Below are 21,431 nucleotides of genomic sequence, written 5' to 3'. Positions count from 1 at the left end.
GCTTTTAACAAGTACATTGCTGTCACGGCACCCTGGCTCCTGCGAGGACGGGGCTTGGGAGCTTCTTCTGCCTCAGCCATGTTTGCCATTGCTAAAATCAGCATTATGTCCTTTACCACAGATGTCTAGTCTGCTTATTTATCAAGATTCACAGGTTAACAAGACTATTTATTTCAATAATAATAATAATAATGATAATGACCTCCCTGTGCTAATTTCTGGGCATCTAATGAAATCACAGCAGCCTGGCATTGCAGGGGTGAGGAGTGCTGTTAAATTGCATGAGCTTGAGGCCCCTCACTGGAGAAAGCCTGAATGACCATGGCAGGAGCACTGCCTGGGCAGAGTCCTATGGCAGATCAACACATTAAAAAAGTAGGTTTGACACCACCTTTGCTTTGCATCCTGTGATTTGGGGTATTTTGCTGGTGTTAAAACAGCCAACATATGCTCAGACCAGATCCTAGCCTTGTACAAGTGAAGCCAGATTTGGCCTAACGATGAAAACCCAACTATCTACCTATAACCTTGTGTTTGAAAATGTGACCACAGCATTCCTATGTGTAGCTATGTAAGTGTATTTTAAAAATACTTCCATTTGAAATGTCTGTCTTAAGTATAGTGAGAGTCCTATACTTAAGGGATCTTGGTTTAGGGGAGGAGGGTTGGTTAGAAATAATAATAAATTCTGTAGAATATGTGGCCATGCCACATTCAATCTGGTAAACCTCTTATGTCTCACAACCCGATCATGAATTTTCTGTGTCAGTGGGTGTGTAATCACTCTTAATACAATGATTTACAGTTTGTGTGCAGACAACAGATAGATACACTCAAATTAGGAAGGACTATCCAGAAAATGTTATATTTATAATTAATTTACATTCCAACATTGCACAGGCAGTGAGACTAAAATCTGTTAGAGTTCAGGAAAATGTAGCAGTAATTTTCATCTGAAAATCTGTATCATTAAGGAATTGTCCAAGATTAGACCCCTACAAGCATTAGCTTGTGAACACTGGGGAAAAAAAAAAAGAGCAACAGCTTTAAGCATTAATGTGGTTAATCCCACAGCGTAGCACTTGGTTAGAGTCAGGATTTGGAATTACAGCTCAAATGGTGATATTTCAAGGGGAAGGTCAGTTTGAATCAGTGATAATACTTTGTGTTTTTACAGTGCCTTCCGAATAAGAACCTCAGAGGGGTTTATAGACATTAGTGATTTAAGGTTCTCAGATCTCTGCCAAGACTGCAGTTTGATCCATGTTGTATAGAGGGGGAAAACCGAGTCATGAAGAATTTAAGTGGCCCTGCTGTAACAGCAAAGGGTGGTGCTGTGCGGGGTACTCCTGGATCAGTACAGCTCCGTAGGGAGGTGTGGACATGACTGTGGGGAGTGGGACATGCCACTGGTAGCAGCAGACATAAAGTGAAGGGGAACCTCAGGAGGATGAGTTTGGCGCTGGTGTTTTGTGGCTAAGAGTTAGCACTTTCTTTCATCTTGTTACCTTGTGATATGTTTTACTGCAGCTCCTCAACATGGGCTTCTTGCGGCACTTCCCATTCATGATGGCTGAGGTGTTCCATGCTCCTCTCTGTCCTGGGAGAGCCTGCTTAACTTCTACTCGGCAATACTTTCTCAAAGAGATTTTTAACTATTGGAATTCAGTGGGAGACAGGTTTTCCCGTCGTTTTAGGGGGGGAAAAAATGGACTTCTGTGCTGGACAGGAGAGCTGTTCTTACACAGCAGGAGGCAGGGATAGAAATTGAAGATACCAACAAACATCCTTCCTTGGAGTTCCATATTTCATTTTGGATATTGCTTCCAGTACATGCCTTACAACACAACTTATTGTTCAGAGTGAGACTCAGTTGAAATCAATTGCTAATTACATTTATGTCTAAATTAATAAATCACAACTATTCAGATCATGTTCATATGAATAATTTCTATTATGGTAAACATAATTATTAGATTCAGCATTTAATGAACCCTATTGTTCCATATGGCCAGCAGCACTAGGGAAGTGATTGTCCCCCTGTGCTCAGTACTGGTGAGGCCACACCTCGAATACTGTGTTCAGTTTTGGGCCCCTCACTACAAGAAAGACATTGAGGTGCTGGAGTGTGTCCAGAGAAGGGCAACGAAGCTGGTGAAGAGTCTAGAGCACATGTCCTGTGGGGAGCAGCTGAGGGAACTGGGGTTGTTTAGCCTGGAGAAAAGGAGGCTCAGGAGAGACCCTAACTCTCTACAACTACCTGAGAGGAGGCTGTAGCAAGGTGGGTGTCGGTCTCTTCTCCCAAGTAGCAAGTGATAGGACAGGAGGAAATGGCCTCAAGTTGCTCCAGAGGAGATTTAGATCGGCTATTAGGAAAAATTTCTTCACCGAAAGGGTTATCAAGCATTTGAATAGGCTGCCCAGGGAAATGGTTGAGTCACCATCCCTGGAGGTGTTTAAAAGAGGTGTAGATGTGGTGCTTAGGGACATGGTTTAGTGATGGACTTGGCAATGCTAGGTTAACAGTTAGACTGATGATCTTAAAGGTCTTCTCCAACCTAAACGATTCTATGAAATTCTTGTGACAATTGGGACTAACAGAATATGTTAACCTTTATTTGCCTCAGCTTGGCACCACATTAGACAATGAATTAATATATAAGTGCCTAGAAGAGTTTCATAATTAAGTAGCCATTGTGACTCCTTTGGCCTGTTGGATGGGTTACTTATCCTGTGTCCTTTCTTTAGAAAGCAGCATTCAAAGCAACCCAATAAAAGTCTGTGAAATGCAAACAGGGTGTTCTGTTCTTTGTTGTCCCTCTACCTGTGCAAGTAGCATCTTGGACAGTTTGTGTGCATGCTAGTGAGATTCAGTTGCACGCATTACCTCCCATAAATGCTTCAGCTCAGCCTCCTTCCTCACCTCCCCCTGCCACAACCTTGAAAGAGGGAAGAGCTGGGAGCTTCCAGTCTCTGTGGTTCTTAAATACACGCAAGTCCTAAAAGTTACTCTGCTAAAAAGGTATTGTCCAGTAATGCATGTATGCAGATGTGCTGTCACAAGTAAATTGCTATGTTAACTACCTTTGCCTATTTTGCCATTTACATTGCAGAGGACAAAGCCTGGAAATAGTTTCTCTTTGGCAGGCTAGAAGGCAAAAAAAGGAATAGACAGGAGGGAATCCAGGGGATTCAAGTCCTCTAAATGCTTTGCAAATAGGTTTACAGGGAAGGGAAGTGCTGGTATGCTGGAAGCCAGGTCCCCGTTATACACAGCTCAATGGTATCCCATGGGCCTAATGACTAGGGTTTAAGCCCATGCAGCCCCATGGAAAGATTTTAAACCCCACATGCCATGTACTAAGGGACTTGGTTAAGGACTTTAATGTGTCTTGTTCCACTCTGAGGAATGTAATCCCTGGCACTGAACAACTAAAAGACGTTTGGTAACTACAAAGATATTTCCAAGTGAAAATCTTTATGTTCTGGAAAAAAACAAAATGGGAACAACAAAAAACTGCCGAAGAAAATCCACTTGATCAACTTAAATTATGCCTCTGTAGTATACCCTGGTTTCCATCTTGCATGTTGGGCTCCCATGTGTGAGTTTATCTGCTGAGACCCACCTTTCTCAAAATTTAAAGAGGTTTCCATAAGACTTTCCAACAAATGCTATTGCTCCTCTTATTTTAAATAACGACAAGGTGGGACAGGATTATCATCACAGGCCCATTTTTATAGCTGGAGGATCAAAGTATTAAGGGATTGCTCAAGTGTAACAGAAGTTTAACTGAAATGTAAACAATTTGGGATGTGGGGAAATGTTCTCCATTGTTGTCCTTTGCAGAGAGTCAACAAATTAGGAAGAAAACAAGATAAGATATATGCTTATTTATTTCCAGATTCTTTTTGCTAGCCCAGACGTGTATGAGCAGCAATATTTTGTGGCAGTTGCTTGTATTCTATAACAGCAAGAAATAAGGCCCCAAGAAAATGATTTGCTAAGTAGAAGGAAGAAAGGCCAAACTTGTTAAGGAAATAATGTTACTTTCAAGGTTCTCTGGGGATATTAGAAACAATGGAGAATAAAACAAATATTAGAATTGCATATAAAAGGTACTTGACATTTTCTATCTCTAATGGCTCAAACAGCATTACTGCAAAATGCTGTGATGTTATTCTACTGGCAAGAATACAAAAGGGAGCAGGCCTAGGAGATGCCAGCTATTCATTTTACTAAGAACTCAAAGAACAGAAAAATGAATAGGTAAATTAAATCATAATAAGAGCTGAAGAAATAGCAATGCATTTAGTTATTAAAGCCCATTTAATAGTGGAACTTTCATAATTAAAGTGACTCACCCTGCAGCTAGCAAGAACGCAGCGCCACTGCATGTAGTTTGTGTAAAAGTCTTCATGGACATGCCATGCTCTTTACTCAGACTTGTCCATGTAGAAGATGGAAGTTTCCTACTTGTATCTGTTAATATTGTTTTTTCTTTTCCTCTGTTTCTGCAGGTTCTCTGCTTTTGTGCCACAGCTTCTGATTCTGATCAGTAATGCTTCATTCACAAGCTTCTACAAGGTCAGCAGCAGGTGAGCAAACACCATTTAAAACCAGTGCTGGTAATGGGTGGGAGCAGAGAGCAATATGGTGCTGTCCTTTCTTAGACGAGTTTAAACAAAGATTGTGAAAGTAAGGGCTCAGGTATGTGTACTTACGCAAACAGCTGTGCTTCTTTAAGGAATATTGTCCCACCCCCTGGCAAAACAGAGGATTTCACCCTATCCTGCTGTGTGCACAAACTAACACTGGTGTCTTAAGAGCAAGTCTGCCTTTATATGTAATTTCAGGCCTTGGAGTAAGGTGGGCAGGCAGTGGTGTTGAGACTGTGTGCTGTAAGGTTGTTTTTTTGTTGTGGTTTTTTTTTGTTTGTTTGTTTGTTTGTTTTGAACCTTTAGTTATTAGTACCTTTCCTTTGGAGTCCAGGGCTGGTAAGTGAAGACAGGTGTCAGTTATTTCTTTGGTCAGACTCAGTTTGATGCAGATGTCATGTTTTTGGTGCAGAAAGCAAGGGTTTACCTGAGAGCAATCAAGGTAGGAGTGAGGCAAAAGTGGATAGGACATAGAAAACAAGCTGCCCTCATCCCCATACACCTTTCATTGGTCAGAGGTGTCAGGCTGGGCATGTGGCAGGAGTGACTGAACGCTGTGAGAAGCAGTGAAATAACTTCCCAAAGTCAGGGAGAGCAGGGTAGAAAACTGACTTGCTGAGTCGCAATCTGCTTTTGGCAGAAAAGAGATACACAGCATCCCTTGCTCAGAGCAGATTGTACAGTTACCTTTTAGCCTTTTGCTAGTTGTTGACAGAGTTTGTTCTGTTCACGCTGCAATACAGGGACAGTAGCTCACAACTTCCTTTAATGTTAAATGTTTAAAAATAGAAGCTAGATGCAAGGATTCCATAAATATATTATTATTAATTAATTATATCAAATATAGCTATTATATAATACAATATGAAAGGTTTTTATGATACAGATGTCTGTCTGCACAGTCCTGGAGACTTGCATTTCCATCTTTTCCATAAGAGGTGGCCTAACTTTCAGGACAAATATTAGTCATTAATGCTGAATTTCCACTGTAGTTTTAGCACGGATCTGGTGGAATGGAGGACTAATACATATTTAGACCTATAGCAAAACTGTTCACTTAACATATATGGTCCCACAGTTTCTTTCTTTGAAGTTTGATTCTCTTCCTACTTGAACTGTCCTGTTGTTGTTAATTGCTGGCCTTTATTAGTTAATATGTAAACTTCTCTGTTGATTTACCTGCAAACAGCTTGGTAATTTATTTTAGATATAGTATTATTTTTGCATTACACTTTGGGCCAAATATTGCTTGATGATGAACTGCTTACACTGTTGGAATGAAGCTGACTTACCCCAACTGCAGGGTTGCTTGGTGCTATTTGTTTTTTCTGACCAGTGTGCATCAAGGAAAAGTGATGGCAATGGTACACTTGACTTTGTCAGCTTCTGGCCAATGGTCCTTTTCAGGCTGTGACAGAGGGACCGTTACATAGGAAATAACAGTGTAAACCCAGTTCTATTTTTCAGCACTGAATGCTTTTCTTATCTTTCTTACTCTTTTTTTTTGTATCAGCTGAAAGGAGAAATGGGTTGTTATTTTCTGTGCTTTAAATCAACATCTTCCTGCTATTAAACAGCTACAGTGTTGCTTCAGAACTGAAGAAAACTGATGCCATTTTTAAATTGAGACCTTACATTCTGAGGAAAAAATGGAACCTCCATTTTATGAAACTCTTTCCGTTCTCTTTCTCCTTGTGCTTCAATGTATGTTCAACATGGATTCATTTACAGCTGTGAGATGGAAGACGAAAGGATGGCCATAAAAGCTTTTGGTAGTTGGGACGAGGGGCTGCAGGGATGGGAGGAGGGGAAGACCTTCTTGGAGCAAAGACAACTTATGCAAAACCTAGAGCCTGCAGTGTCACCCATAGTTGGTGTGGTTGTTACAGGACTGATTTTGTTACAGAGGTTGTCTAACCTTTGGGACTATCTTCATTTCTGTATGGAAAGGAAGAAAAATTGCATGTGTATTTGACAAGCTAATAGAGCTGATGGTGTTATTTTGTTTGGGTTTGTGGCTGGACCTTAGAAAGGCTCAAATTCTTGTTGTGATTTGGTCTCTACATTATTCTGTGGCCTTGAAGCAGGCCTTATCCACTCCACCTCAGTATCCCACCAGTAGACTTGATGTTAATTTAATAAATCAGCAAATGTTTCAAAAATGTTTTGAAAAAGTCCAATTCTACTTAGGCATTAGATATTAATCTCACACTGACTCCCTCAGCCCTCAGTTTGGAAAATGTTAGGAGCTGGGCTAGAATATGAATGTTTGTTTCACCCTGAAGGTCCATGGCATATTTGGAGGGCTGTAGACATGAAAAGCCAGCACTTCTGCTGGGGCAGCTACCTCCCGTGTTCTCAGGAAGGAACTGCAAGACAGTCTTACCAAATCGAGGGCATGCTCTACTTGAACCATGGCGGGTCTCCCCACGCACTGTAGATCTCTATCCTGTGGCTTAGCCAAGATCCCATCTGGCAGCCAGTTTCCTGCTGCTCTGGGTCAAGGCTGAAAAAGGAGAATTCTTTAGCCTCTGTGTTGCCAAACGGGTGCTGGTGTGCTGTACCCCAAATCTCAACACCTCCGAAGCTCACATGTGTACGGAGCTGCCCCTAAGCCTGGCCATGAGCTGAGCTATACACCCAGCTGCTTCCTCTAGCTTGTGATAATGAATTTTCATTGCAGTGGAATTTAGAAAGGAATTGCTCTGATTCTAAAGCTCATTGGTTGCTAATAATAATAACAATAAAAAGAGCCATTTCTTAAGGACTAAAAACTAATCAGTGAATGTGTAGTTTCTGTGTCTCCTGCAGGTTCTTGTCTTGTGGGGCTGCCAGACCGCCCAAGTCACGTGACTGGCTGTCTGATTTCCGACTCAAGCTTTTCATTTCCTAAATGATAACGGATAAAAGATAAAATCTGGCACACACAGGTAATCTTTGCCATCTTAATATTTGTTAAGCTTTTTGATTTACTGAGAAGTTAAAGTCACTGCAGGTCACAAAACCTGCACATTAGATCTGCTTCATAAAACACTGTGAGTGAATGCTTTAGTCATTCATTTCACCATCTTTAAACCAATGTAGCTGAAGAATTGCACCTCCAATTTATAAATCTTTCAATTTATTTCTGATTCCAGTTTATAGGATGGGACTATATCCAGCTTTTCCCAGCCATTTGTGCATAGCTAGAGAAGAAACCTAACATATTTCTTGCATAATGGAGACTTGATCCAGCTTACTTTTGTTAAATCATCCAAAAGGAAATATTCTCACTAGGAAACTTTTGCACACAGTTAACGTATCCAATCTGAACTGTGTTTTAAATTTCTGCCCTTCTTCTGCGTATAATATCTTTTTCTTCCTCCTCACCCCAATACACACACTCACCCCTCCCTTCTGTGAAAGAGAAATATGATTATCATAGTCTTTCTGTCTCTCTGTTTTGCACATCTGCTCCCCACCCTTTTTCTGAAGGAGACATATGATCCACAGAGAAATTAGAGATGATCCGAACCATTTTGAATACCTACTGCTATGGGATGTGTGGAGGCCCATGGGTAGCTCAGGTTTCACATCTGCCAGCTTTTCAGAGGATGTGATCAAGGGCAGAAATAGGCGGATGATGATGATGATGATGATGCTACGGAAACTGGTGTGAAGGAAATGGGATCCCTCCTCCCGGAAACATGTGTGCCCCCTAGCCCAAGTCAAGATCATTTGGACGTAGTAGTAAGACTAACACAAAGGAAATTGTATTTTAAATAATGCATTATTAAAAAAAGGGAGCCTATGTCTTTAAAATGCAGCATCTGAGTTACGATCTGCTTTAGATTTGGGCACGGTCTTTGACCTTGGAACGCTGACAGAGTAAAAAAGAGTGAAATGGGTCAAAGAGTCTGTCAGACAAGGTGAGAGATACTGAGCTTGCCTCTGATCTCACACCAACATGCAGTGGTGTAACTCCATTGCCCTCTGTAGATTTATGCAAACATATGGAGAGAAAAACCTGCCCCAGAATGATTCAGTACCAAAATAGACCCTTCTTTTCTATGGCAATGTAAAAGCCTTACAGGAGGAACGCACAAGGTTCCAAAGGGTAAAATTTTGGCTTGGATTAATACTGCTTCCAGCCACCCCAATGCAGAAACTTCTCTCCAATTAGCTGACCTTGATGGATAAATTCCTCCTTTTTATCTTCCTCCAACCTTTCCCATATTCCATCTCTTCTTCTCCTTGATCCTCCTGATAAAGTCAGGCTGTCCTTCCAACTGTGATCAGCAGAGCCTTTAGCCAGTGCATAGCTCACTCTCCAAGGACTCCTGATGCCAGGGGCTCCTTTCATTTTCTCTGCAAATACTTTTTAACAAATTCAAAAGGCCTTATTGGGAAAAGAGTGAAATCCATTTGTGTGTAGTGAAGTATCTGCTAAACAGTGTATGCTTTTCCCCTTGCAGTTCTCAAGGGATTTTTAGGCACGTTCTTTGGGCAGAGCACATGGAATTGCTCAGATGTATTGTTTGCGTAGTGCAATGTTTTTCTGAGTATCAGATCCTAAGAGAGAACTAGGAACACACATAGTTTTTGGAGACTTCCTAGGCTGAATGGGCTAGATTCAGATGGCCCCCGTTCAGAGCCTGACTTTGCCCTTGCAGTACAAGGCAGGTAAGTGTCTGGCCCTCACAAAGAGGATCAGAGCAGTCGAGCCAAGTGTCTAGGCTCCCTCCATCATCAGTGCAGCCAGGAGAGAGCAATTCATCATGTGGCATCATTCAGACGCTTCTGGTAATTGGTTTTGGGATGAGGCATTCAGCCCAAAGTTCTTCACATATCTGACTTGTCTGGTTAGCCAACTTTCTTTGGACACTGTGCAAACAGCAGCAAGTGGTAGGCTTCAAGTGCAAAATAGACAAACACTCCTTGAGCTGTGACAGTTTCAGCAGCTCACAACTCAGTCCTCCTGTTGTGGGAGGAGGATATTAGTGGAAAACAGGTAGCCAGCTGTAGGGATATGAGTGGGCATCTGAGAGTCTCTGGCTTTCAGACTAGGACCTGTGTGTCAACAAAGGAATTTCGTCTCTTTGGATAGGAAGAATGGGGGAGACAGAGGGACAAAAACTTCAAGAAATCTTTTGATGGAATAAAGAAGTATGCATATGTTTGCACTAAGACATATGCAAGACAGCTATTAGCTGTGCCAATACCAGGTGCTTTACCCTGCTGAATTGTCTGCTGTGCCACAAAACCGCTTTCTGTTTTCTTTTGTCCCTCCAAGATTCAACAAAGAGACATTTTGTTTGAACCTCCCAATTTACCTCCGAGCGGTCTAGCTAAGGAAAAAACCCTGAGAGATGTGACTGCACATGCACACAAGGACAAGAAAGCAGGAAATATACCAGCTGCTGGGGGAAAAATGAGGAGAGTGCTTGCAGTCCAGGAAGGGCTCTCAGTATTTCTTTCCACGTGTTTATTCGTTCATTGCCCTTTGACATCTTTCCCCAGCCACTCCTTCCACTAGATTTTATACTGGTTTAACAGCAAACAATTACCTCTCCCTGGCTTTGAAGCTATTGTTCCTCATACACTCCTGTCTTTGAGTTCACAAAAACTTTGACTGTATTTTTTTATTAGTCTTAGGTCTCCTGAGTTTTCCTGTAAGTTTTTATATTCTTCACATTTCAGATAACACAGGCCAAATTTGAATGACCCTGGCCTCAGTTTCTAATAAAATATCTTTTTCCCCAAGGTGCTGGGAAGAGTGTTGCACCTGGGGTGGAATCATGTGAAATGCATTCATTTTTTGCATGTCCTCCACCTTAGATCAGGCAGTATTGTCTCATGATGAGTTTTGTCCTGTTTCTTTCTGAAGCCACAAGTTGCCCTCTACCCTGTCTTGAGAAGGTTAAATTCAGCCTTGACATTTGATTACTGAAATTTGGCCCTGCTTTCACTGAAAGGTTTGTAAGCATGACCCGACTTTTCATTGTGTCATAAACCTCCAACCCAGAACCGCCTGATTTTAGATCTGTTGCAAACCCTCCCCACGGTTTTCAGTAGTGCGGGTGCTGTGCTGAGCAAGGGTGCTGTGGGTCCGTCTGTGCCTGGGTTTCCTCCCACAGCGGGGATAGGGAGGGCTGGTGTGTACCCTGTTGGAAAACTGCTCTGCGCCTGAGCTGCGCACCCAGGTTGGAAAGGGTAATCGTCACTGGTCCTGTCAGGCTGGATCATATCTTGGGGCTGAAGGCTCGGCATGGTAGCTGTCCCTCCTCCTGGCTTGGCCTTGCCAATGACATAGTGGGGGCTGACGTGGGCAGCCAGAATGCTCACATATCCCTCTTGTGAAGCATCTGTGTGGCATCCCTGAAGGTCTTGCAGAGTGAACCAAACAGTTATCAACAAAATACTTCTGTCATGATGTACACGACTTTTTGCTAATATTTCTCTGTTTACTGAGAGTAATTCCTGGCCTTCATAAAGCAAGGTTCATACTGATTTTTTTTCCAAATATTTAGTTCTACTATAAAAGAGTACAAACACATGACCTGAAGGAGAATTAGATGGGTAGAAACAGTGTTACTCTGGCTTTCCTAGAGAATTTAGGACAGGGCAGTAGAGGCAGACAGGAAGATTTAACTTAGATTTTCTCACCTTGAAGAATAAATCTTCAAGAAGGAAAGTATTTTGGAAAGTCCTGTGACTGAGTTTTGGGAAAGTGAATTCATCCGCTCTGTTTCACACACCACAACTTCTTCTGTTGAACTAATTTTTTCTGAGCTCCTGGTGACTTTCACTGTTAAATGATTTCTGTATGCTACCATTTCCAGGTTTTCTTTCTGCTAAAACATTCTCAGGGTCTCCAGCAATCAGTAAAATTACCCATCTAACTTCTTCACATAAATGAATATGTTTCTGCCCCAGAAAAGAAAAGAAAGGAAAAGAAAAGAAAGGAAAAGAAAAAAGCTGCGTGTTCACACAAGACCTTTCTAGGTAGCTTTCAAGTCCTTTGTTTTCTGCTTGGTCTTGAGTTGTCAATGTTACTGTTCATTTGCATTTCACATCTCTGAGTAAGACAATGTCCTCAGGGTTCTGACTCGTTATTGGATGCCAGAGCTAAAAACTGAGCCATACCTTCATGTTCTATTGTATTTGATGGGGTATTCTCAGCAGTGCTGTGTCTCTTCCTGTTTGGAGGATATCTCCTTTCCTGACAAAGTTTGATACCTGCTGGTGATCAAGGTGTATCACAGAGTTAACCCTCTTCCTGCCAAGCAAAATGTTGTTGTACCATTCCAGTTCATTTATATGGGAAAGGCCAAAGTGTTTAAGGGAAAGTGTGGGGAATGGATGCCTGTCCTGCGGAGAGTTGTAGCTGACGGATTATAACAATCTGTTCAGGACTTCCTCTCACTGTCAGCATTTACTCAGGAAAGATTTTATTAGGCACTGATCCATAGCAGTATGGAGGGCAAACTTCATTATACTGATGCAAAGACCCTCTCTACAGTGGTGCTGGTGCTCAGATTAGCAGTTTTGTTAAAATGCAGTTCTTGCTGCTTCATACCTGAAGGTGGACAAGGGCTATTGCACTGTGGGATATAATAACAGAACCCATTCTAAAGGTCTGCTGAGGGATTGTTAAAATCAATATAATTTTACTACAGGCTTAAGTGCCTGAAACAACTCTGTTAGAATACCAGTTTACTGAGACTAAGGAAGCCTGTGAAGAACCAGAGAAATCACTGTTGGAGGAAGGCAATGGAAGATTTTTGCAAACTTTGTTGGCTCTGTCTACACTGAAATGCTATGCTCGGTGGGCTTTCGAATCTCAGGCAATAAAGGGCTCATTTACAGCAATTTCAAGTTAGTGATAGTCTTCCTTTTCATTTCTCTAATAGACATTTCTTCACTTACTCTGCTGTATATTCCTCAGAATAATTCTTAGCTTTCATAAACCAAGATTCATAATGAATTGTTTCAGATATTTAGTTCTGCCATAAAAAAGAAGAACATTACCCAATGGAAAATTAGATAGGCAGAAACAATATTGCTCCATCTTTCTGCCTAATTAAGGTGAATATTTAGTTTCACCCAACTTTTTATGCATGATATAATTTAATTGTTTAGTTACTAGAAGAGCTCAGAGAAGAATGTATCCTGTTTTTCTGCTTACAGAATCACCGTGATTTCCTCAGTTTGGTTCCTATAATTATTTAATAATAGACAGTTAATTCTCAGTTCCAGTGAGCTGCCAACTCACTCGCTCTACCTCTAGGACACCTTCCACTGTGAAAAGCATCTGAAGCAGTGGCTGAGTTTGCTGATTGCCTCCTGAATATCTTAAGGAATCAAGTCACTGCTCATAGGATAAGCCATTTCTCCTGATAGTGTTTTAGAATAGGATATATTTACCGAAAAAGCCTTTGGTTTCCAAACACACAGAAATTAGCTATGGAAGTGTAAAATGGAAATCAAATTGCAAGACTAGCATGGACTTTGCCATACAACTGAGCTGGTCTGACATGAAGCTCATTGTTTCTGTCCCCTCTGCAGCAGGCATGTGTCTCATTAGAGCAGGGATAGTATTTCACATGTTGTAGTAAATACATTATTTAGGAAAAAAGGGGTGAATAAGAGTCCTCTTAAGGTGTCAGTAGGATACTTTCAGTGTCCTGTTTGATGTTTTACTTTGTCTTTCCATACTGGCAGGTATCGCTCAAGACTATCCTTTTGGTCTCTCCAGCCCCCGGATATCCTAACATCCAAATCCTTTGGATCTGTATTTTGCTGTTTTATAGATCAGCTGTTTTCCTGCATCCTCTCTGGATCCTTAGCTTATATTTTACTTCTCTTTTCAGTTATCATCTTACACTCCCTAAAGCCTACAGTACCCTTTTGGGTTTCACCCAGATCCTCCCTTATTTTTATATCTTAAGGACCTCCCAGAAATACAGGCCCATAACCAAGCATTCTTGGCTCAGATATCCCAGGAGACTTAGATATTTTTTAAATATCCTGTGATTAAAAAGAAAAAAATTCAAGAACTTCTGTAGCGAGATGAATCTAATTTAAAAGATCCCTATTCAAAACTCCCAAATCACCATTCTACCACATTTCATTTAGTTAATTTTTAAAATGGAAGGTACTGTGGCATTTTTGTGGCTCTCTCTTATATCAACTAATCATTCTATTGGGTGTGTAGAAAGCTTCCACAATTAAAGTTTTGTTGAAACTGGTACATTTCTGTGAGAAATGTAATGGTCCAATTTTTCCAACAACAGCAGTTCCTCATTTGATTGGAAAACTCAGGTACCCCAGGGTGAACGGACACTTACCCTTATGGATAAGCTTGGGATGGCCCTGCGCAAGGCTGTGCATGTGTTTTGCTTCACTACAAATTAATAATGTCAGGTATGTTGCCCTTGAGAAGTGGCTGTATATGTAAACAGAGGTAGATTTAAGAACATGCTTCTAGTTGCACTTTCTGTTGTTAATTCATACATTCACACGTTCAGTAATTTTTTTTTCCCCCTGGATTGTTCTATCTTCACCCAAATTATGATCATGTTGATTTCAGGTTCTTGTAATTCAGTTGCAATTCTAACGAGGTTTTGTTTCTATAAGGATAAGCAAAACCACATTTTTGTAGTGTTAGAAGTAGCCATGTTGCTAACAGTGTGGGTTGTGTATATATTTTCCTGGATAACAAAGTTTTTAAAACTGTAACATGGCTTGCAGGTATTTTCCTGATCTTTGAAAAAACAATTAAAATTTCAAAAGTACTTTATATACACTCCACATTAAATATTTTCATTATTAATTTATTGTTTGTAATAAGTTTAACCCTAATCCAATGTTTATTAAAACTGGACAGGATTTATTAAATTGGTTCAAGATTATCAAATATGTGCAGATCTTTACATATATTACATTAATTCTCTTTCTAAATATTTGCAAAATTTATTAAGTCTTTGCAAGACTTCTAAAAATGTTACATGACACTCCAATTGGCCATATTCGTGACACTGACAGAATGCACTGATTATAAGAATAGCTGAAAACAACATCTGAAGAATGAAACAGCGCAGTATGGTGATTCCAAAATCATTTTGATATGTTATCTTTAAGAAATGCATTTTTGTAAGGGAAAACTCCTTTAGACATTTCACCTTGTTTTGCGAGAAAGTGTGAGATCTCCTTCACAGATGGGGTGAAGGTGCAGCTGTGTGTGTAATCCTCTTTGTGCCCTCCCTGGTATAACTGGAAACTTTGCTGACACCATGCTGCAATTTAGAGGAGTTTTGAGGCTGCTCTAAACCCCAGTCAGTACTGCAGCCCCAGTGAGCCGTTCTGGGAAGCATCCATGCTGATGCATTTAGTGAGGGCACTGGATTCAGGTTCAGGAGATCTGAATTCAGACTTATGGAAATTTGGATTAATAATATTTAGGTGTCTTGAGCTGAGCGTTCAAACTCCAAGATGGTGCAAATCACCAGGAATTTTTGAAAATCTTAGCATTACTCTTCCGGTGTCTCAATTTCTTCTCTGCAAGATAGGAAAGATGACACAATCCTGCAAGTCAGGGCAGGTGGCATGGAGATGAACTGATCATTACTTATTACATTTTTGGATAGTGTATTGATCATGACCATATAAGTACCTCTTAGGTAAAACAGATTTTTTTGACACTAACAAGACATTTTCAATGTAGGAAATACTTTACTTCAAAGGAAGTATTCACCTGAAAGTTTCATTTTATGGAAGAGTTCTTGACGTTTGTTTTTTCCCTTGTCCATTCTCCACAGCAACATTCATCTTTTTTGCTAATAAGTACAACATAATCAGTGATGTCCAAGATGTGTTTTCGCAGGGGAAAAAAAGTGTGGGTATTTAGCACCCAAAGCAAAAAAAAAAAAAAAGGAGAAATGTGGAAACTGCACATGTAGAGTGTCAACATTTCAAAAGCTGCATTTCCCATTAACAACTTTTAGTAATATAAAATATATTTATTTTCATTTTACATTAACGTAAAATGAATATAGACATTTTCATGTTTGTCCTGTCAGTTCACTCATGCTCTCAGTTTACCTTCACTTCACCCCTGAAAATGATACTCCCTTTGTGCAGCTCGATTAGAAATGTCTGTGTGAAGGCATGCAAACACTAAACACTAATAATGATCACTTGGAAGTCTGCAAATCTGTCAGGTGAACAAGTTCACTCTTCAGCTTACCCAGACGAAACCTTAGTCCTGGACTTTGATGACACAAAGGCATGGTCTAGCACTGATGGTGCTTTATGCTGTGACCTGTACCATAGGTCCAGCCTAGGCAGGCCTCGTGCAAGCTGTAAGAGTTTACACTCAGTGCTTCACAGCCTTCAGTAAGCACAGCTGCATTTGCTGCTTGTGATGCTTGTGAAAACACCAGAGATGATATTAATTTTCCAGTTGATATTTGCAATCTAAATTTCCTCTGGTGCTATAAACAAGAGGAAACTGCATTAGGAATCCTGAGAACTGTCTCCTGGAAAGTAAGTTCTGGCTCAATACATAAAAGATTGCTGGGAGTAGTAACATTCCACTTTTATTTTCTCAACAGATCATCAGAAACATTATTCCAGAGACTACCAGGATGCAAAGCTAATTTATCTTTTCATAATATTCCTTTTAGACATCTCCATTTAAATATACAATGCATTTGTCTGAAGTACACAGGGAAATACCTTCTATTATGGACAAGATCATTGTCTGATGCAAACTAGAACAGGACTATGGAATTTCATTGGAGCTGTGGCAATTAACACTACTGTGGGTCTCAATGTGAATGTTAATCAATCTATTTTAAGTCTGTTTTCTGTTGTATTTAACCTTTGGGTAGGCTTGTTACAGTAGACATTGTATACTTCTTTTTCTGAGCTATTCATTTAAATAGCCTTCCACAGAGTCTGTGTGCATTTTGCTTTGGGCAAAGAAAATGCACGCTTAACATTTCTGTTCTGAACTATATTTTATATGAACCCATTTGTAGTTATGAAATATGTAATTAAAGCTGTAACCCAGCAGAGCACTTAAATATATACCTAAGAGTCTGTACAGTCTTATGGTCTTTCCGGGTATATTTACTAAGAATATATAACTCCTGACCCAGCCTACGTTTTGTTTTCAGGCAGCTGGTACCATGGCATGACAGTTCTTTTGCAAGGGCATATTTTATCCAGCTGTGGGAAAATCTTGTGTTTTATTTGAGACTATGGAGAATTCTTATCGGTAAGAGTCAAACTGATGATGAAGAGGCCAAATCAGATAACAGGAGGCTCCTGAGGTTTTTCACATTGGTCATACAGTTGGTTAATTTGGTGTGCATTTCTGGCCATAAAGCAACTGACTGGAGTCTTTGTTCAATGATAGCTCTAATTCAAGAAAGGCGTGGACATCCTCAGACATCTACGTGCAGCCTCAAAGGGTATAGTGATCAGTGCCAAGACTGATGGCAGAGCTGAGTTCAGTACCTAGGGTCCAAAAGCAGTATAGGAAGGGAGAGTTAGGATTCTAGACAGGGAATCACCTGCAAGCTAACTTCTGAGACACCTCCACTGGCTGGTAGGAACTGCAGATGAGATGATTTGTCTGGAACTATGAACTATGGTATCAAATTCAAAACCACAGGCAGGTACCTCTGTAAATGAGGAATTCAGAGTCTTTTTGCAGATAGAGAACATAGTTCTCTTAGAGAGGATGAGAGGAGCTGTCACTTTCTCACAAAAATCCAATGACTGTGGCACTTGCACATGAAGAGGATGGACAGGTTCTAGCCTACTCATGCCAGGCACGATTTGGGGTCACTTTTTTTCACATCCCAGGAATATGTACAAAGCAGCAAGTTGTGAGATTTTCAGAGAAAAAAAAATAAAAACAGCATTCATCTCTCTTGCTGGAATGAGACTGCCAGTCAGCTGAGAACTGAAGATACATGGAGTCAGACGTTGTGGTGCAGAGGTAAGGTCACTCCTGTGGGGGTGAGACTCTGATTTATGGTAGCTAATTATTGACTTGAATCCAGAAACTTTTCAGAAGGAAAGGATGAGAGCCCTAAGCTGAGTAGCTTAACCACTAGTTGAGGATCAGATATTTCTGGCCTCACTATTCTTCCATTCCTGGCTGCGCAGCAGTTACAAAGTCTTCTGTAGCTTCATGGTCTGTGCACTCTCATGGGATTGGGAGTTCAAAAGCCTCAGGCTAAAGTGAGGCCAAATATTTTGACTTCATACTTAGATAAATGCTGTAAGTGCCAGACTATTTGGCAAGAAATAAGCACCATCACCAGTGTGACTGAGTAATGACCGTTTGGAATATACCTTACTTCTCCAGGGACTTACACGCTGGGTTTTGTCTTTCCTAAATCCCAAACAACTTTAAGCAGAAATGCCCAGGTGGCCAGCTCGAGAAAAGACAGATATCCTTTGGGACATCCTCTGTAGTGCAAATATAGCCATAGTTCTGTGAGTAAATTCCTGAACACTTCATTGAATGCTGACCTAAAATAGGGCATTGTAATATCAGAGGAAACCGTTTAATTTCATCCAGTCACTTCTTTATGGAGACATACAAATTGGTGTTTGGCTAGAACATACCAGCCAGAAAGGCATCTTGTTTTCATTTGAAGGGTCTGAAAGATGAATCCACCATTTCATCCAGCTATTTATGCTCATGTTAAATTATGCGCCTTACTCAGTTGAATTTGCCTGGCTTTCATTTGCAGATGATAGGAGCATGGTCTCACGGAGTAGCTGCAGTTGCTTTGTAACAGTTGTGTGGGAATAGTTTTTCAAACCAAGCATTTCTTAAAAACTGCAAATCTCTTTTCTTTGGCTTCTCTGGAGGTCTGTAGCTTTACATGTACAATTTGTTTACTAGAGCATTCATCTGAGCTGAATATCACATAAATAGTATGTGTGAGTTAAACAGCTACTGGTGGAGTGGGAAGTTATTGTTTATTAATTGTTCTGTATTTGTTAATGTTTGATCTTCTGTAATACATGGTGAAAATGCATTTCTTGGTGACACAGCTTGCCCCAATTTAGATAGATCAATCTGGAATATGAAAGGCAGCTTCATTTACTGTCCTTGACACAACTAACCATATGCTAGTCCTTGACATAACCAATAACCATACATTAATGGGAACACTTCTTCCTAGCTAGACTTACTATTTGTTCAGAATCTTAATAGATAGGCTTTGTGTCTATAAATTCGTAATGCTGCTTACCCTATATTTTAAGTCAAAGTGGATCTTTCTGTTGAGGATTCTCCACCTCCTTTTTCTTTCTTTTTTTTTTTTTTTCAAAAGCGATAAGTGTTTTCATTCACCTTCTGTGACTTACAAGCTATTGAGTAGCACTTGTTGTGTTTGAGTGTCACATTATATGTATTATAGCTGATAAAGAAATGTCATTTTCCCTCTGTTGCTAATATCTCTTGAGACACTCTTAAAAACAAGATGTTTTGACTCAAAGTGTTTGTCTGGCAAAATATAGAATCATAGAATGATAGAATGGTTTGGGTTGGAAGGGACTTAAAGACCATGTAGTTCCAACCCCCCTGCCATGGGCAGGGACACCTTCCACTAGAGCAGGTTGCTCAAAGCCCCATCCAACCTGGCCTTGAACACTTCCAGGGATGGGGCATCCACAGCCTCTCTGGGCAACCTGTTCCAGTGCCTCACCACCCTCATAGTGAAGAAATTCTTCTTCACATCGAATCTGAATCTACCCTCTTTCAGTTTAAAGCCATTACCCCTTGTCCTATACTACATGCCCTTGTAAAAAGTCTCTTTCTGGCTTTCTTGTAGGCCCCCTTTAGGTACTGGAAGGCTGCTAAAAGGTCTTGCTGGAGCCTTCTCTTCTCCAGGCTGAACAACCCCAACTCTCTCAGCCTGTCCTCACAGGAGAGGTACTCCAGCCCTCTGATCATCTTTGCTGCCCTCCCCTGGACTCACTCCAACAGGTCCGTGTCCTTCTTATGATGGGGGCCCCAGAACTGAACGCAGTACTCCAGGAGGGTCTCATGAGAGCGGATTAGAGGGGGAGAGTCACCTCCCTTCACCTGCTGGTCACGTTTCTTTTGATGCAGCCCAGGATACAGTTGGCTTTCTGGGCTGCAAGTGCACATTGCTGGATCATGTTGATCTTCTTGTCAACCAACACCCCCCAAGTCCTTCTCCGCAACATCAAGCCGTTGACTGCAACTCTTTGCGTGTGACCAGCCAGCCAATTCCTTATCCACCAATGGTCCATCTGTCAAATCCATGTCTCTCCAATTCAGAGACAAGTATGTCATGCAGGACAGTGTCAAATGCTTTGGATAAGTCCAGGTAGATGACGTCCATTGCTCTTCCCTCATTCACCAATGCTGTAACCCCATTGTAGAAGGCCACCAAGTGTGTCAGGGGCAATTTGCCCAAGTCAAGTTGTCACCAGTCACTTCCTTATTTTCCATGTGCCCTAGCATAGTTTCCAGGAGGATCCGCTCCGTGATCTTGCCAAGCACAGAGGTAAGACTGACTGGCCTGTAGTTCCCTGGGTCTTCCTTTTTCCCCTTTTTAAAAATGGGGGTTATGTTTCCCCTTTTCCAGTGAGTGGGAACTACCCTGGACTGCCATGACTTCTCAAATATGATGGATAGTGGCTTAGCCACTTTTTCCATCAGTTCCCTCAGGACTCGCAGATGCAGCTCATCAGGTCCCATGGACTTGTGTGCCTTCAGGCTCCTTAGATGGTCTCAAACCTGATCTTCTCCTATGGTGGGCAGTTCTTCATTCTCCCAGTACCTGCCTTTGCCTTCTGCAACTTTGGGTGGTGTGGCTGGAGCACTTGTCAGTGAAGACTGAAGCGAAAAAGTCATTTGAGTACCTCAGCCTTCTCCACATCCTGGGTAACCAGGTCTCCTGTTTCCTTCCAGAGAGGGCCCACATTTTCCCTAGTCTTCCTTTTATCACCGACGTACTTATAGAAGCTTTTCTTGTTGTCCTTGATGTCCCTGGCCAGTTTTAATTCTATCATGGCTTTGGCTTTCCTAACCTGATCCCCGGCTGATTGGACAATTTCTTTGTATTCCTCCCAGGCTACCTGACCTTGCTTCCACCCTCTATAGGCTTCCTTTCTGTGTTTGAGTTTGTCTAGGAGCTCTTTGTTCATCCACACAGGCCTCCTGGTGTTTTTGCCTGACTTCCTCTTTGTTGGGATGCATTGCTCCTGAGTTTGGAGGAGGTGATCCTTGAATATTAACCAACTTTCTTGGGCCCCTCTTCCCTCCAGGGCTGTATCCCATGGTACTCTACCAAGCAGATCTCTGAAGATGCCAAAGTCTGCTCTCCTGAAGTCCAGGGTAGCAAGCTTGCTGTGCGCCCTCCTCACTGCCCCAAGGATCTTGAACTCCACCATTTCATGGTCAGTGCAGCCAAGGCTGCCCTTGAGCTTCACATTCCCTACCAGCCCCTCCTTGTTGGCGAGAACAAGGTCCAGCATGGCACCTCTCCTTGTTGGAGAAGGGTGCACCTCTATCACTTGGAGAAGGAAGTTGTCACCAATACATTCCAGGAACCTCCTGGATTGCTTATGCCCTGCTGTGTTGTCCCTCCAACAGGTATAGGTATAGGGGTGGTCCATGAGGTCCATGAGGACCAGGGCTTGTGAATGTGAGGCTGGTCCTGTCTATAGCGGGCCTCCTCTGCTCAGTCTTCCTGGTCGGTGGCCTGTAGCAGACCCCCACTATAATGTCAGCT

Source organism: Haliaeetus leucocephalus, unplaced genomic scaffold, assembly GCF_000737465.1.
Source record: "Haliaeetus leucocephalus isolate CR32 unplaced genomic scaffold, Haliaeetus_leucocephalus-4.0 Scaffold526, whole genome shotgun sequence".
NCBI classification, from domain to species: Eukaryota; Metazoa; Chordata; class Aves; order Accipitriformes; family Accipitridae; genus Haliaeetus; species Haliaeetus leucocephalus.
This window is presented reverse-complemented; position numbering follows the sequence as displayed.